Below are 16,279 nucleotides of genomic sequence, written 5' to 3'. Positions count from 1 at the left end.
AGACACTTCCAAGCACAAGTTATTGAATTAGAGTATTTTCTAGAATAGACTTCTCTCCTGGGCACCAGTAGACTAGAAATTTGGAAAAGAGTGAGGGGCATAGGAACTGGGGACATTGTTTACATAAATTTTCTTAGGGAGAAACCACACAGGAAGGAAATGAAAATACAGCAGTGAAGACTAGACTATCTAAGCAGATCCGTCATGTCCTCAAGAGTTCCAGGAAACTTCCTTCGTGACCCTCTGGACCTAATGGCTACAATGGCAGCCCTTAGTTCCCTGCCTAGTACAACTAAGAGATTAGAACTGGTCAATGTCTGCCTCAGATTGTTTCTGGTTTTGTTTTTATTTATTTATTTTTTTAAATATTTTATTTATTTATTTGACAGAGATAGAGACAGCCAGTGAGAGAGGGAACACAAGCAGGGGGAGTGGGAGAGGAAGAAGCAGGCTTCCAGTGGAGGAGCCTGACATGGGGCTCGATCCCAGAACGCCGGGATCACGCCCTGAGCTGAAGGCAGACGCTTAACGACTGAGCCACCCAGGTGCCCCCGGTTTTGTTTTTAACATCAAGGGACAGAGTATTTCTGAAAGATCTGGAGGATTTTCATGTTTGGCCACATTTTGTCAAAACTACCAGAAGCAAATTACAAGAAATTATATAAGAATGGGTAAAAATTAACTTCTCTACTTTTAAAAGAGCTTCTATCATTAAGCAAACATAGCCATAAGCTAACATTAGAACCTGAAGCAAATAGAGTAATTTGACCTTGTGATGAACAATTCCTTGAGCCCCTAGCATTCATGTTGAACTTCTGTTTGGCAAGCCAATATAAATATGCCAGCTCTCCATCTGGGCTGTACAGATGCAATGCTTCCCCCCGGGAACCTGAGTCACAGAGGGAGTGAGTGACTCGGCAGAGAGACCAGAATGAGGCGTGGGGAGGCCTAGGTTCCAGAGCCAGCTCAGCCACCAACTAATCCTGAGATGCAGGACAACTCACTTTACTCCTGAACTTTATGTATGGTATTCATAGGTGACCATATGGTTTATTGCTCAGGCCAAGTCTTTTTTAAAATGAAAGGGGGTGCTATTAGTAACCCACTGGGACAACGGCTATCTCGGGCTCCCTCTGTTTTTAAGTTCCATTAGAGCTGAATGAGAACTGAAAATAGGACCCAGGTTCCTGAACATCAGACCCATACTCTGCTCCCTAGGCCAGACGGTCATCTGCTGGGACTTGTCTACCCTGGTATTCTATGGAAGAATGTTTAACATATCACTTGAAGATCGATGAAGGGAGTTTCCCAGCAAATCGAAAGGACAGCCTGACCTGTACCTGTTTGGTCATGTATCCACACACCCAAACCCCGTGTGTGTTCAGAATCAACAGCACTGGAGTGCCAAATCCACGTCGGGGTCAGTGAAAGGTGGGGCCGCCAAGGGAGCCAGGGCCAGGAAGAAAGCAGGTGCACACGCCCCTGCATCAGGAGAATCCCTTATATTTGCAGCCTCAAGCCAGTTCTCCACCAACCTGGCCAAGGCGAGCGGACAGGATGGCTGTGGTCCGGGGGCTGCCTTGGGATCCTCAGGTGCTGGCTTTTAAATGGGCAGGTAAGTACTTTCTAAATTACTCTGGGCCATATGCCATCCTTCTGCATAGTTCTGTTGACCATCCCCATTCACTCGGCTTTTTAAAAGTTTGAGGGAGCCGTCGACAACACCTAAAAATTAATCTGGGTTCGGTCATGAAACAGCCTAAAAAAAATGTCCAAGTGAACTAAACCATCCCACACGAAGAGAATTTGAAAACAAAGGGAAGGGGCACATGTTCAAAGAAAAGCCATCCAAAGAAAGCAGAAATTCTGTCACTGATCTATAAAACTATTTTATCAGCTGTGCAATCATGGCACTCATTTTTCAAAAAAATTATTTTTGATGAAACACCGAATGGCCAGAGGAAGAAACACCAGGCTTCCAAACAGCAGCATTAAACCAGTGTTGGCTGCCTGCCTGGTGCCAGAAGCCTAACCCTTTCCTCCAAACTTAAGTGCCCTGTCTCGGGGTCTCTCAGGAGCCTGGATGGTGCTTACCTTCTCCCTCCTCTTCTCCCTCCTCTCCTCGATACTGTGCTCACCAGTGAGGACTCTGTGCCCTCCGCGCCCCGCTGCTCTGGGCTCTCTGCTTCTCTACGGGGAGCTTAATCACACACCTGGCCACACCCTCTGCAGACGCAGGACGTGCCACACACAACAGCCACTTGCCAACCAAAGCCGCAGCAATCCCAGCTTTCCGAGGGAGGAAAAGACTGTCAAGGACCCAGAGTCCCAGGAACGGAGGGGGCCCCTTGTCTCAGGCTGCAGGGCTGGGTCCCCAAGGTCCCCTTGTCACTAAAGCTAGGCAAGCTGTCCTGCCAGTGCCCGCCATCCACACAGGAGGGGGAACCAGGTAATATCTATAAAGCCCTGTGAGCAGAATTTCTTGACATTTTCTCTCCACTGTAGTGTCCTTAAGGTGGTCTCTGTTTTTCAGAAAGATAAATGCAGCCATCTCCAGTAAGCACGAATGCGTTTAACAAAAAATAGACCAATTCAGAAAAAGCATTCTGTCGGGCCCCACCATCCATAGGGAATTCCCTGTGGGTTGGGCTTTGAGGAATTCTACTCCAAACCCCCAATCTTGGTATATTTTCCCCCAGCAAGTTGCTTGCAATTTTTACCAGGAGGGGTTATACATTTTGCCTAAAACTTTGATCCTCCTGATTGCCCCTAATGGTAATTATATTTAGATAACATTTCAAAGAATTCCCAGATACATTATCTTGCTGGAACCTATTTAACATATCCTGGGACATAACTCGTTAAACAATTATTGTCTATTAACATCATAACTTTAATTAGTTTTCCAGAGATGGAGAAGCAAAGCCCTGAGGAGATGAGACCCTGGAAATCAGATACATTTGTACCGGAAGGGAGCTGAGAAACCACCTAACACACGGAGCAGGGGCAGGCAGAGCAGGGGAGGGGTGTGGTCACATGAGCACCCCTGCACCCACACAGGAGCCATGGTGAGGGACAGACAGAAACAGCAGTGGCCACAGAGACAAACTTCACCTGCTCACTTCACCCTGCTGTCCAGCACCAACCTGGAACTCACAGTGAACAGCCCCTGCGGGGCCCAATAGACTCATTCCGATGCTGAGAACTCATGCTAATTCCTGAAAGAACAACTTGGCTGCCCCCGCACCTCAGCAGAGAACCTGGTGTGTCTGCTGCAGCTCTCTCAGTAAGTATAATCCTCTGGCTTTTACCAGAAATTTTTTGAGGGAACGAAAGGAAGCCTTCGTTTTGAAGCATCCCTTCTTGCCATCCTTTCTCATGTGTTGTTAGTACAGTCCTTAAATAACGCACCTTTGAGGTTCTGAGTAATTCTTCCTACTGGCTGCCCTGAGCCTGTGTGGGTTCCAAGGATTTGCTTGAAATGCGCCGGGTGCCCTGTCCTAGCTAGAACTGCAAGTGTGGTTTTTGAGGACCCAGTAGCATGGCCTCAGGGGTTCCTCTTCCTCTGGGATCCTGCTGCTGTCTTCCCTGGGCTGTGGGACGAGGTGGTTGTATGGACAGGGGCAGACCTGCCCTCTCTCTGGGCTTCCCTAGCCTCCTACGTCAAGGGAGAGGTTGGGGTTTCACTGGTTCTCATTTCTGAAGCACGTTAGATTACCCCGGGGAGCTTTAAAAAGCAATGCCAGGACCGCACACCCAGGGATCCTTATTTAATTGGTGAGGGTGGGGCCAGTCCTGGGTGTTTTTAAAAACAGTTTTCCAGATCTGCAATTGCCGAGTTAGATGATCTCTGGAATCTTCCAGGTTCTATACAAGCCCACAATCCTGACAATCTGGTCCTCCGTATTATTTATTGAATTGTTTTTTCCAAATATACTTTTTATTTTCAGTATGTTGCATAGGCTGATTTTTAGAAATGCCTTTAATTATATAGAAAAGATGTATTGTTAAAGTATTGTTTGTTGGAGCATAATTGGCATAGAATCCTGAACATGTCTAAAGTATACGATCGGATAAATTTTCACCTGTAAGAAATGGTTACCACAATCACAATAGTGAACATATCCATCACCCCAAAAAGTTTCCCGTGCCCCTTGATAATCCCCCCAGCCCTCTTCTCCCCACTCCTCTTCCCCAGGTAACCACTGGTCAACTTTGTTACTATAGTTTGCATTTTCTATCATTTTATACCAATGGAATCATACAATATGTTCTATTTTTCACCTGGCTTCTTACTATGTCCTTAAACTTTAGATGTCAAGCTCTTTGAGAACAGGAGCCCACCTTTTATTTCTTTTCTCTTTCTCCAGTCCCGCAAGTTGTCTTTGCCCAGAGAAACCCCGTAATCATTATTTGCTTGACGGGCATCAGACCTTGGTGACCTTACACGTGGGCTTCAGTTTGGCGGCCAATCCCCACGCCTCCTCTGTAGGTTCCTAGCCCGCAGTTTCAGCTCAGTTTAAAAATCATACATTGGCTTAAATGCATTCATTTGGGGTCCGTGGAGTTCTAGGGCTCCAGAAAATGAGTGTCGAGGTGTGTGTTGGGGGCAGGGGGAACTACCTGGGAAAGGTCCTTGGCTTTCGCCAGATTCTTGATCACCAGATTCTTGACCCCAAAGGAGGAGCTATGGAATTTATGTCGTGCTTTATTCCTATTATGTCCTACATGTATTTTAGGATGGTGATGCCTAATTGTAACTCCTCCACCGTCTGCTCCCTCTCCTCCCCCCTCCCCCTCTCCTCAGCACCTTTATTTTGTCTGCCTCTTCTGGTTATAGGTCTCCCTGCTCCACTAACGGCCCGTGGAGTTGGCAGTGCTGTTCCCCGGGAACTTTTCGCATTCCCCTTCTCTTCAAGACTTTCCCTCCTAAGTTACGCGGAGTGTGGTGCCTCTTTATTCAAAGATTCCTATCCCATCTTACCTAACACTTCACCTAAATACCTGGATACCACTGTGCTCAAATATCACAAACCTCCATTGCCTCAAAACCCCAGAGCATGGGATTCCTTTTTATCTTAAACAAGATCAGTGTTTGCATTGTTGTAAATAAGTATAAGAACCAGACGGAACAAGAAAAAACACTGCGGAGTCACTGCCGAGCTGCCTCTCCATCAACCAGAGATACCTCCTCTTACTCCCCTCTACCGAACACAAAAAAATATTAAAAAGTAATACAGTGTCTGATTTGAGACCAAGATGAATAATAGCAACATGAGCTTCTAAATAACTTCATATGCATCTGGCACAGTCACCCAATCATGGGTTTCAAAGTGTCTTCCAGAGATTGGAGAGAACAAGAAACACATCTCACCTGCTGGCCAAAAGGACAAAATGGGCTCCACCTTGCCCCCAGTCCCCCTAACCCCTAGCATGTTTGCGAGGGTCTGCTCTCGTCCACCCAGCCACGCTCTCTGGCTCCCTGCTCCGGACCAGCTCTTTAACTTTCATTCTCCCTTTTCCCGGCAGAACAGCAAATGCGGTAACTAGAGCGTTGCAGTTTCTACACGATCTCATCCCTCGGCAGTAAAGGCAAACCTCTGAAAGTTACTTACGTGGAAGTGGCAAAGGCAAGCCCTGGGTTTGGAAGCTGAGTTTGCTGATGCCAGCCTGCTTAAATAGCTGGCCTGTCTGACGCGGGCTGTTGATGGCACGTTTATTTACGCCCGTGAGTGCACGCTCAAGCAACGACCTGAAAAACCTGCAGCGTGGGCAGCGGGGGAGCAGCTGAAAGTATGCCCAGGTCACATCTCTCCTGGTTATTCGAGTCTGATAGGCAGGCGGCAACTTCTGAGTTTCATGGAACTTTCTCGGCACCACCTTCTTGTCCCTGATCTCTTTCTTCGCCAAGCAAGACTCTTCACCAAGATTACATGAGAGATGCAGCGGAGCGAGGAAGGAAGAAACAAAGGACCCTGGACCGTTGTGCCAAGTTCCTTATTTTGAATGGGCTTCTAGTTAGATGTTGGCGTATTTTAAACCATGGGCTTGGTGAGGTTGATTTGCCAGTTCTGTGGGCTGGATGCCAAGTTAAGAGCCTGGACAGTTGCCCAATCAATGAAAAGTTGGGTGGGGGTGTGTGTGTGTGTGTGTTTTCCAGGCACAGAATGTACAAATTAAGAACAGTTATAGGGGAGGTTCAGGCTAGGATGATACAATGTTAGGTCCCCTTCAAAAACGATTTTAATTTCTTTCTTCTGCGTCTGTACTTGCCTCCTGACTTCCCCTCCCCTTCCTTTGTTAATGAAATTCCTATCTAAGAGTTGAAAGATTCCCCATGAGGGCGCAAATAAAAAGCCAGTGTGTGAGCAAGTCTGTGGGAAGATGCAGTCCAAACGTGAGAGGCTGTTCAGTGGTTCATGGGATCGCCAGTGGAAACGTTTCTGAGGGTGAGGGTATGTGTGTGGGTGTGGGGACCCAGTTAGCCGATGTTTATCTGTTTTTTTATAGCTAGATATGGCAGTTAATAGTCAATTGCAGCATTGCTGAACACATTAGCTGGGTATTATTTTGAGAGGATGAAGGAAGGGAGACAGGGTTTGGTGAGATCGTTTATGGGAGTATCTGTGTATATTTGCTGGTACGTAACGCAGACTGGTAAGTGCCACCCAGACTTACACAGCCTATATTCTTCACTTCGCTGGACAAAGAAAAAGCCCACTTGGTTCTCTCGGGAACAGCAGCCATATGTGAAAGAACAGCCATCATTAAGAATATTTCTTTCTGTCTTCCAAAAGGGGGCAATGGTTATAAAACATGTGTGGGAGAATAGTAGAGACAGGGGGCCTGGCCTATCCTAACCCTGGTTACCAGAAGAATTCTTTTGTTGCCTAATTCATTGCCTAACTTTTGACTGTTCTATGGCCAAATCTGGATTCTTACCTCCCCAACTTCTTGAATGCAGGGTCTATGTCTTGTTTATCATTTGACACCCATAGAGCCTGGCACAAATTATTAGGACAATGACAAAGACGATGGTGATGGTGATGTCTGGGTTTACCCTCAGGACTGATTTGAATCAATATTTAGAAAGTTGCTTCAGAATGTTTTCGACTATCCTTTACGTTTGTTTATCATCTGTCTTCTGGAATGTGATTTCCATGACCTCAGTGTCCTTGCCCACCTTGCCCATTCTTGTAACCCCAACAGCGAGCACAGCGTCTGGCACATAGTAGGTGCTCAGCAGCTATGTGCTGTTTGCCAGTTTCTAAATTCCTTTCAAGGATGTGGAACCCAACAGACGAAAGTTCTGGAATCAGCAGTCTCATCTTGGTCCACACAGGTTTCTTTTGCTCTTGTGTAATGTGTTGGCTTCAAGCGATTCCTCTTTATCCAGTGTATCATGGAGATGAACTGAAAGTGGCAAAAACCAGAGGGCAGTTTGACATCACTTAAGAACTCTGCGGAGATGTGGTTTCAGGTTGCTGAGTGGTGCAATGAGGTTACCGAGAACGCAGGCATTTTCTGTGTTCCATTTCGTAGTCTCCAGTGTGGCAGTGTTGCCTCCTGTCTTGGCGGCAAGGTTGATGCAGCAGCTTGGTATAGCCCATCCTTATATGAAAAAAATCAAAGACAGGTAGGAGGCAAACGGGCTTTCTCATTAGTATCCCTCTTTGTTAGAAAAGTCTTACCAAAAGCCATCAGCGGACTTCCAGTTCTGTCTCCTTGCTGAGAACCGGGTCAAATGGCCACCACACTGGCTAAATCCATCTTGGTCAGTCCAGGCCATGACAATTTTGCTTCACTCTAGCAGCTTTCTATGGCTGGGGCACTTGTTTTTTGGTTTTTGAGTTTTTTTGTTTTTTGTTTTTTTTTTATTAAAAAAGCTTACTTCGACTCTCAGCAAAATTAAAACTATTTCAACAACCCACAAATAAGGGAAGTATCTGGCCACAGTGTTTTTTTTTTGTCTACAGGCTTAGATTATGAGTCTGTATCACCACTGATTTTCTGCATATCTGAGGAATAGCATATAATCCAGCAGCCTCTTATCTTCTCCTATGTCAAATGGGATTGATGACGCTGTTAGTTCCCAGAAACATTAAGTCTAATACTGCAACTAAGCATAAAAAGGTTGCCAAACAGTCTATAAGGGTTTAAGACTCATTTTCCTGCTCCTCCTCGTGTCTGTTATATTTCAGTTGAATCCTATATTCCCACGTTTGCATCTGGGAGCTCCAGCTACTGCTTCGGATTTGTAAACTGGAAACAGATGGCCGAAACAGGAATTCTCACCTCGGTTTTTTTTTCTCCTGGTGATGAGCAAACTCCAAATTAACACGCAGATAGGCAATTTTGTTTTCCTTCTCTTCACTGTTCTAGACCTTTTCCTTGTGGTGGGCTTCAGGAACTCTTTTCTCCATTGCCACAGATCAAGAGAATCAGGATGAAGGATGTGGTGAAAAGAATAGCATCTGGGAGATGGTCAGTGCTCAATAAGTGTGTGTTGAATGACTTGGAAGAATGGTGGGAAAGAAAGAGTATGGACTCCTGAACCATGCAGGCTTGGTCCCACCTCTGCCACTTCCCATCGATGTGAGCCAAGGCAAGTTATACAACTTCTCTCAGACTCCGTTTTCTCATCTATAAAATAGGTTTGCCAGAAGGACTAGAGATAATATATGTAAAGCACTTAGCGTCATGCCTAGAGAATGGTATACGCTCAGTAAATGGTAGTTGCTGCTGATAGTTATAACAAGAAGCCCAATTGTCCTTAGTCATCTTTCTGGAGCCCACACATGGTGGACACAACATAGTGAACCTAAAGGCCAGTGCTACAGCAAACGGTTGTTTGGAAGAGCTGCAGAGAAGGCGGTGATATCCGGACAGTGGGCAGCCCTTCCTTTCCTGCTCAAAGCCAGAGATCACCGAAGTGCAGAAGGGAAAAGCCATTCCCTGGGGAACAGAAAACTCCCAAAGACATTTAAGAAAATTTATCATGAGGGATATAAACCTCCCCAGGGCCTAAATCTGACTTGGACAGAAGCAAATTAAGAAGAAGTATAGAAGCATGCTTGCTGAAAGTTCTACCCCCTTAGGTGTGAACTTGCAGAACAATGGAGAATCTTATCCCATCTGCAGATGGTGTGCAAGTGCTGACTCCCAGCGTGCCCTTCCTGGGCCCAGCCTGGCTGGGAGGCCAACCAGCATGGGAAGTAGCAGAGGTCAGCAGTGACAGAGAACCTGGACGCAGACAAGGATGTCAGCTAACCAGGTTGGGGGTGTTTCCCTTGGCTGCTCCTGGCAGAGGGTTTCACACGTTCCCTGGTGAGGAGGGACTGGGAATTCTAACACAACTGTACTCTGTCGCTTGCTGTGAACTGGTAGTGGTTAGGTCATTCTTTCGGTGAACTGCAGGTATTTATTTCCAAGTGTGGATTCCATCATCTTACCTAATCCACCAGCTGTCCTTACGGATTCCTGAGTCAGTGGATGGCTAGGAGTCAGGATGCTGCAGCCCATACCCAGTGCCCACTGCAGACGGTGCCTGGGGAAGGCCGTTCCACCTGGTGTGCTCCATGTCGCCTTTGCTCTTCGACTTAAAAGTCATAGTCTCCTCTCATTCCATTTTGTTTCATCCAGAGTCTAATGAACGGGGAGATCACAAAGCATCGTTTTCCTTAGACACCCCGTTCGGGCTCTGGATCAGAGGAGGGGAAGGCCCTTGGTAATGGGGAGCATCAGCCGTCTGTGGAGGAGGGAGGGGGGGCATCTGTCTTCACCCGCGAATGCCTCCAAATGTGTCTGCTCCGCTCCTCTCCCTCCGCAGGAGGACTCACTGCTGCCTGCAGAAGCTGCGGGGTGACATTCTCGAGAGGGGTGGAGCTTCACCCGAGAGGCTGATCTTCCATGAGTGACAGGAAGGTGTTGCAGGTGGGGGCCACCTCAGCCTGACTGTCATCCCCTAATACACAGGGTGAGGAAAGAGAGTCCCCACACCCATGAAATTTCAGGGATGGGTCCTGTGCTTTTAGAAGGCAGCGGGTGGGGACCTGGGTGAAGAAAAACAAATCCTTTGGTAAAAACTTGCCTGACTGGGTGTCAAACCCAGGCACAGTCCATGCTACCAATCACCACACAGCATGACCTTTGAGGCCACTTCTCAGGGTGACTCATTGGAGCCCCAAGGAGGAGAGGAAGAGCAGGTCCCACCTCCCCCCCAGGGGGACGCCCACCCAAGCTCCATCTATTTAAGATACTTGACTTCTGTGAGTGATTTTGCCTGGAAACAGAGAGGAAGAAGAAAGGGAAAAGGGGAGCTCACAAAAATACAAAGCTGGAAGACAAACCAAGAAACAACAAAAAATGCATGTTTGATAAGTGGAAAAAGGGTTGAACATACTTTGGGCTAAAACCATGGATCAGTTGAAGGGAGAGAAAAGTTTTAATTAGCAGCAACAGACCGTTTCCTTCCTGCCTGCTCCTCTTCACCTCAGAGGCAGCCGGGTGGACTCAGCGTGTGACTCCAGAAGCTCTCATCCCCTCTCCGAGCCCCAGCCCCTGTCTGCGTGAGGAGGGAGTTGAACTAGACGATCCCTCGGAGGTCCTTTCCATTTTAATCTTCTGCCCTCCAAGGGGAGAGAGTCAGGGCCCACTGGGTGGAGAGGAGGGACCGCCAGCAGCCATGGGAGAGGATGGCTCCCCCCACTCAGGGCTGAGAGAAATGAAAGGAAGCATCGGGTACAATGTGAGCAACTGTTATGACACTGAAACCCTCCACTCACTACCATTGGTAAGGGTCCACGGCCTGAGGCTCCCTGGTCCCCTCTTCAACAACCTGGGCCTCCCCGAACCTCCTGGGATCCAGCAATTATAAGTAACACCTGGCTATATGTGTGTGTGTGCGTGTGTGTGTGGTGCGTGCGTGTGTGCGTGTGTGTGTGCGTGTGTGTGTGTGTGTGTGTGTGTGTGTGTGTGTGTATAGCAGCGGGAGCAACTCGGACTCAGCTCCAGCTACAGTGCTTCAAGCATGAGTTTGGTCAGTGCCTGACTTTCCACTACAGTCCAGGGAGACATCTTAAAAGAGAAAAGCCTGAGGTGGGGGAGTTTGAGGGGATGGGGTGGGGAGGGTGGTGGGTGAAGAAGGGAGGGAGGGAGGAACTGTATATACATCATCCCTGAAAAAAAATGTCTAAAGTTCTTAATTTCTGCTTTTGGCAAAAATATGTTCTAGATTGATTTTGTTAACTAATCCAGCGCAATTCTGCTCTGCACATTTCAGCAAAAACCTCCCTCCACCATGGCCCTCTCTGAGGTTTCTGTAATGAGGTGCTGGCAGGCAGTGGGCAATGATTTAAGGTCTCTTGTAAAATGGCTTCTGTTGCGGTGAATTACATAAACGGTGGTGTACGCTCTTGCATCTGATTTTTACCTCTCTGGAGAGTCAGCTCCCAGACTAGTCTTTCCAGTGGGTTCTGAATAACCTGCACGAGGGCCTGGTGTCCTGAGCTGACTTCCCAAAGATGACACTGATGACGGAGCAAAAGGCAAGCTGAGGGCAAAGCACAAGGGAACACCCCCCACCCCCTCTCAGGTGGGATATGTGTGACATTCCTCAGGCACTCCTGGCTGCCCAAGAGCAAAGGAAGGGGAAAAACCAACGTCTTCTGATAGAGATCACAGTCACGTAGGACATGAGTCTCCATCAGTTTGCAACAGTCTTAACAATTTACAAGACAAAAACCCAAAACAGCCAGACCTCCAGAAACCTGTCGACTCAATTTCCTGAGGCCCTAACATCACCCTCCCCTCCACAGGACAGAAGGCCTTACGTGATCTGTTGCTCCTCACAACCCCAAGCAGGTCTTTCTGCCCACAGGTCCTGTCCCTGTGCCATAATAAAACTACCTTTTAGCACCTAAGACATCTCCAGAATTTTCTTGACTGTTCGTTCACATTTCACATCAACACCACTGACTCTCTTTCCTGACTCAAAGGGAAATACACTGCATTTTTCATGATGCTGCCCGTAGTTGCCCCACCTGACCCAAGGCTGAAGAGAATTTGGGGTGGTACCAGGATTCAGAGGGAAGGCTCTGGAGACAGCGTGGACCTGGCTCAGGACTATGGTGACCAATGGTGCTGGTTTTCCCAGAACTGTACTTGTTTAGTGCTGGATATCCCATGTCCTAAAAACCCCCCAGTCCTGGGGAAACTGGGATGGTTGGTCAACCTGTCCTAGTTTTTTTACATCATAGCCAGTAATTTAATCTCCCTTTTTTTTTTTTTAAGGTTCATTTATTTGAGGGGGGAGGGGCTGGGAGAGAGGGAGAGGGAGAGAGAGTCTTAAGCAGGCTCCACACTGAGCGCAGAGCCCAATGTGGGGCTGGATCCTGGATCTCATGAACCTGAGATCTCCACCAGCACTGAAACCAAGAGTCCGACGCTTAACTGACTGAGCCACCCAGGTGCCCCAGTAATTTAACCTCTTTGAACCTTAGCTTCCTCATATGTGAAATGAAGATAATGATCACCACCTCCTGTGATATTTGTGGAGTAGGGTTGATATCCACCCAAAGATTGTTCAGGAAGAAAAGAGAGGATTGGGTGACAAAAGTAATGTCTTTGTGCCTCTGTTCCAAGGAGGAGATGTCTCCTCTTCCCCATGTGTTCTAACCTTTCCAATTGTAGGTGTGAGCATAACACTTGCGGGTTCTGGAACAATCCAGAAAGCCTTGCAGGCCCTGGCTAATGCAGAAGCCTGGATTAAGGTCTCTCCCAGCCCTGTGATTATCTGATGAAGTGTGAATGGCAGAGGCAGCTGCCTGCTTGCAGAAGTCATTTTAGCAGCTACCACTTAGGAGTCACAAATAAGGGGATAGAAGCCTTTTCTTTTCAGCTTCCTTGTTGCCCCTCATCTATTGTGCGCGGAGATTCTTAACTAATAGCCACGTTCTGAGCGACTATTTCTCAGTAACTATTGTTTCAGGGCTGAAAAGGGATAAGAAGTTAATGTTTTCAAAAGACTCCCTTGCAAGGCATTTTGCAGCCCAAGGGTGGATTTCACAGGCGTCTTAATCCCTGGCAGTAGAGGCTGAGGGCTGTCTTGGAGACCAGAAGCAGCAAGCAAGAACTCCCATAACAAAAGAGAGGCGAGGGAATTATTTATTCAAATGTCCTGATAGAAGAAGGCTTTAATCAAAGACACCATACAAAACAAGCCACAGGCTGATAGGAAGTATTTGGAACATGGAGGTGTCAAAGGGATCCAGGCTTTTTCTGAACAGAAGGAAATGACTGGGGAAAACGGTCCTTCCTAGCCTATGTCAGCACTAACGACATGAGGGGGCTCTTATTAGGAAGGTGCCAAGGGCTGGAGCTTATTCAAAGCATGACCATCTTTAAAATCCCGGCCCTCCCACCCCCACCATAAATGAAGTCAGAAACATTATAATTAGTGCCAGATTCTGACTGAAAATAGAAGTTTGCAGAAGTTGGAAAATTCAACATGCAAGACGCTGGCACCAGTGATAACTAACTAGTCCAAGGCAGTTGATGGCACAATTTTGCGTAATTAGGACACATTTGGGAGGAGAGAAAAAAAGGACTCTCCAATCAGGAATTTACTGATTTACATAAACATTAGTGTGATGATGGTTTCAAATCCAATGGTGCCTCCTTCATATTTCCATCCTAAATTAATGAGGGGCAGGATGCCAAGGACAGCGATATTGCTGGCTTTCGGTGGCACACAAAACTGCCCACCAGACTCTGGGGAAACCTGCAAAGTCGATGTTTTAGGTTGCCAAGTTATCTTTTCTCCTGTGTTTCCCACCCCTTTCTAAAGAAAATTAAATTCTGGAACAATTCATTCAAAAGTCAAGAAATTTGATTATCTGAGTAATGCATTAAGCCGTGACCATTAACTATTACTGCATGGTAAATCACTCCAAAGCTTCGTGACTTAAATTAACCACATCATTTTGTTACCTCTTCCAGTTTCTGTGGTCAGGAATGCAGGGAGGGCTCAGTGGGGAGATTCTGGTCTGGGGCCCCTCATAAGCTTGCAGTCAGACAGTGGCTGGAGGTAGAACAGCAGAGGAGCTGGAGAAGCTGCAGCCTTACTGGGTGTCTCCCTCACATAGTGTCAAGGCCTCTCCACGCAGTCTCTCCCCAAGCACTGGTTGAGCTTCCTCAGAACATGGCGGCCAAGTGTTCCAGTGAAATTAATTCAGCTCCCAAGGCAGCAGCATCAACTCTTATGACACAGCTTTAGAAGTCATGTGGGGGACACCTAGGTGGCTCAGTTGGTTGAGCACCTGCCTTCAGCTCAGGTCATGATCCCAGAGTCCTGGGATCGAGTCCCACATTTGGCTCCTTGCTCAGTGGGAAGCCCGCTTCTCCCTCGGCCTGCTGCTCCCCCTGCTTGTGCTCTCTCTGACAAATAAATAAATAAAATCTTAAAAAAAAAAGAAAAAGTCATGTGGCATCACTTCTACCACATTCTCACATTGGTTACAGGTGAGTCACAAGGCCACCTAACTCAAAGGGAATCAGGGGAGAATTCTTAATTCTTACTGGAGAAATGGCAAGGTTCCAGAAAAGTGATGCCGGATGGGAGATATTGCAGCCATCTTTGGAAAATACAATATGCCATAAGATATAAATAATTGATGATCATAACCTTTAAAAGAAATCTTTGTATTTTAAGAAAATAATGTTAAGCCAATAAATCTCTAAATTAGTGAAATATGTACTGAAGAACCTCGTGTTAACTACCTTCGACCCCTTCTTCCCTGCATTACCTCTGATTCTTTAGGGTCAGACAGTAGGGTGTAATGAGCTGTATTAGTTTGCAGGGGCTGCCATAACAAAGTACGACGAAACTGGGAGGCTTGTACACAGAAATGCATTGTCTCCCAGTTCTGGAGGCTAGACGTCTCAGATAACGGTGTCATCAGGGTTGATTCTTCCTGAGAGCTGTAAGAGAACAACTGGTCCGTGCCTCTCCCTTAGCTTTTGGCAGTTTGCTGGGACTCTGTGTTGTCCCTTGTCTTGTGGAAGCATCCCTCCCATCTCTGCCTTCATCTTCACCTGGTATTCTCCCTGACATGTGTGTCTCTGTCCAAATCTCCCCTTTTTGTGAGGACACCAGTCCTATTGGATTAGGGGCCCACCCTACTCCAGTATGACCTCATCTCAATTAATTATATCTGCAAGGACCATATTTCCAAATAAGGTTACCTGCTGAGCTACTGGGGTTAGGACTTCAACATGTGAATTTGGGGGCACCATTCAACCCAAAACATGTCTCTTATTTTCTGCAGGAAGGAGCTTCTTTCGATATGGTTTCTAAGAATATGGATTGGAGAGTAGAACCCAATTGCAAGTAACATTTTCAAATTTTGTATTTTCTTTCCATGGCCCTTGCCATTGTCTCCTATCTCCTAAACACCTTCAAATTTTTAGTAAAGGTTTTCATTAAAGCTATTGATGCCATTAGAGTATTTTACGATTAACGGTGTTTTTTAAATTAAAATGTCATTAAATAAAATGTTTAAATGTCGTTATCAGATGTTGGTTACGGAACCTCATGCCCTCCCAAATTCTCTATAATCCTGATGCCACTAGCTATAGAACTTCAAATTGCATAAGATTTTTCAGGACTTTACCCTCCTTGGAACCTGGGCCTCATATCTATGCAGCAACTTAGTTCATTTAAGGAGGTGCAAAGAACAATTTATTGACTTGGGGAATGTGATATTGTTCTCTCTTAATATTGTGCAGACATTTAAAAATGTATTTCCTTTGGACTTTTAAAGCAAAAAGAAAGAAAGACAGGCACCTCCTGCTGCCTCATTAGGGAAGCCGCACGTCTTTGGTTTTCCTGACCTAGCACTTATCTTGTACTTGACGTTTTCAAATACTGTCCAGTCCTTAAATAGCCAGTTTCCACTACATCTTTGTGAGATGTTAGAATTCTTGCCATTTTTAGTAAAGGAATTTGAAGCAAAAAGCACCAAGGTGACCTGTGCAAGGTGTATAACAAATCAGGACTAGGCCCAAGCGTCTGCCGTTTCATGAACTAAAACTTTGTTTTGTGCAAACCCAGGGACAGAGTCTCATGAGCACATCCCTTTCTCCTCTTCCCAGAAGCCAGATGCCCACTTTCCCCTTCACTCTGCAGTCACTGGAGGAGCAGCAGATGAGGCCGGAGTTAGCAGAGGCCCAGCAAATAAGGACAGTGCCTAGCAGATACCCACCGGGAGCAGGCCTGTTC

At 46.6% G+C, this 16,279-nt stretch overlaps 1 protein-coding gene and 1 long non-coding RNA gene across 4 annotated transcripts in view; one reads left to right on the top strand and one right to left on the bottom strand.

The window, feature by feature from the left end:
• Nucleotides 1-5,892, bottom strand: part of HOPX (HOP homeobox) — a 29,842-nt gene extending 23,950 nt beyond the window's left edge. Inside the window, exon 1 of one of the 2 annotated variants that reach the window (XM_045815970.2) lies at nucleotides 5,616-5,892. The gene's annotated coding sequence lies outside the window, so the exon portion shown is untranslated. Of the gene's footprint in view, nucleotides 1-2,094; nucleotides 2,201-5,615 lie in introns of those variants that run through there. The other variant, XM_087864118.1, reaches the window with a different exon arrangement.
• LOC123804057 (uncharacterized) overlaps nucleotides 1-15,449 on the top strand; it is a 32,578-nt gene extending 17,129 nt beyond the window's left edge. Inside the window, exons 2-4 of one of the 2 annotated variants that reach the window (XR_015725463.1) lie at nucleotides 1,513-1,615; nucleotides 2,902-3,286; nucleotides 15,327-15,449. This is a non-coding gene — a long non-coding RNA (uncharacterized LOC123804057). Of the gene's footprint in view, nucleotides 1-1,512; nucleotides 1,616-2,901; nucleotides 3,287-5,529; nucleotides 5,722-15,326 lie in introns of those variants that run through there. The other variant, XR_015725462.1, reaches the window with a different exon arrangement.
• Nucleotides 15,450-16,279: the final 830 nt, after the last annotated feature.

The sequence above is a fragment of the Ursus americanus genome, chromosome 8 (genome assembly GCF_024610735.1).
Source record: "Ursus americanus isolate L20-20 chromosome 8, mUrsAme1.1.p, whole genome shotgun sequence".
Taxonomy (NCBI): domain Eukaryota; kingdom Metazoa; phylum Chordata; class Mammalia; order Carnivora; family Ursidae; genus Ursus; species Ursus americanus.
This window is presented reverse-complemented; position numbering and strand designations above follow the sequence as displayed.